General features: G+C 50.6%; 1 long non-coding RNA gene across 1 annotated transcript; it reads right to left on the reverse strand.

Annotated features, from left to right (window-relative positions):
* Positions 1-814: 814 nt before the first annotated feature.
* LOC104954771 (uncharacterized) lies at positions 815-1,621 on the reverse strand. The gene is made up of 3 exons (XR_799380.1): positions 1,527-1,621; positions 1,362-1,419; positions 815-1,188 (listed from the first exon to the last, which is right to left on the reverse strand). It is a non-coding gene; the product is annotated as an uncharacterized lncRNA (long non-coding RNA).
* Between the last annotated feature and the right edge of the window lie 6 nt (positions 1,622-1,627).

The raw sequence follows: 1,627 nt of genomic DNA on the forward strand, positions 1-1,627 counted from the left end.
GCCCGGTGCAGAGACGTTAGCCGCGACGCTCAGTGGCCCGTCTGCAGGCAAAAAAGCATGGCGGAGGCCGGACACGGCAGTTTCGAGCCGGCGTGGAGACACCGGAGAGTGCTTTTACCACGCACGTTTCGGGACAATGGCTAAGAAATGCATCGCTCCGTGCAGCTACAAACCCCCGGGAAACGGAGGGGCCGGCGCTCAGTAGTGGCCCTGAGCGTCGGCGGCACGGGCAGGCTCCTTTTCGTCAGCGACAGTGTTTCGGGGGGCCTGTTTCTGTGTGACACGGGCGCTCAACGGAGCGTAGTTCCCGCGTCGAGTGAAGACATCACCCGTCGTGGGCACGGACCGCGGTTGATGACTGCTAACGGCGGTCCCATTCGCACGTACGGCGTGAGGCCTATGTGTTTGTGCATCGGAGGACAGCATTTCAGCTGGGATTTTGTGACAGCGGACATTTCTTTTCCCCTCCTCGGAGCGGATTTTTTGTGTGCTCATGGACTCTTAGTGGACGTTAAGAATAGGCGTTTGGTTGATGCCTTAACGTTTTCTTCCCTCGTGTGCACACTTGGCAGCGCAGCGTACGACGGGCTGTCGGGCTCGCTGTCGGGGGCAGACACGTTTCTCAGACTGTTGGCCGAGTTTCCGGACCTGTCGCTGCCCACCTTCTCTGCGCTTACCACTAAGCATGGCGTGGAGCACCACGTCACTACCGAGGGGCCTCCTGTCTACGCCAGGGCTCGGCGGTTGAACTCTTCTAAGCTGGCTGTAGCGAGGGCGGAGTTCGCAACCATGGAGCGCCTGGGCATTGTCCCATAAAATTAAACAACAGAGGGAGAGGAGAGAGAAAGGAAGAGATGGGTGGGGGGGTTGCAGGCCAGTCTATTTGCATGCATGTAGTTGGGATTTCAGGAACTTCACTGCTGGGGAAACAGTTCCTTGGAGTTCATACACCACATCCTGGAGAAATTGCCAAGTAGGCAAACACTGGCTTGGATATTGGATGTCAAAGACATAAAAAGTCTTAAAACAAGTATCCACCGCTGCGAGAGCCGTCTCGGTCTCAATAGCCGTGCCTGAGATGACAACAAAGGCTTGAGAGCACAGCATCCCATCGTTAAGCAGCAGCACGAACGGGCACGACCTGAACGATTTGGCTTCCTCCAAATACTCCACCATGTTAGTTCCGACCTATGATGAGAAAGAAAAGAAAAAAGATAAGTATTTCTATTCACGAATACAATCTTTACAAGTTGCACCTCGTTGTAAAGAGGAATTAGGCTTTCCAACAGTGTAAAAGAATAATTGGAGTCATTTCACTATGAATTTATATTTGAGTTTCTGTTCAAAGGTAAATTACTTACAGGCTTAACATCAATGAAGAATCTCTTTGATTCTTCCACACTGACGCGGACCAATTTTCTGCCATTTGAGTATCCAGAAAAGCATGATATAAAAACAAACTCCTTATTATTATTAGTAAGGTATTCTTTACATTTGCTAAGTTTGTTATAAAATAACTATCTTACCCAGATTGATCTCTTCCTCTGGCAATGCGAGTTTCCCTTCACGTTTCGCCAGACGAATGATCTTGTCAGCGTAGAGAGGAACCCACGTTTCGAAGAGTTTA

The sequence above is a fragment of the Notothenia coriiceps genome, unplaced genomic scaffold (assembly GCF_000735185.1).
Source record: "Notothenia coriiceps isolate Sejong01 unplaced genomic scaffold, NC01 NC01_scaffold00023809, whole genome shotgun sequence".
In the NCBI taxonomy this organism is placed as follows: domain Eukaryota; kingdom Metazoa; phylum Chordata; class Actinopteri; order Perciformes; family Nototheniidae; genus Notothenia; species Notothenia coriiceps.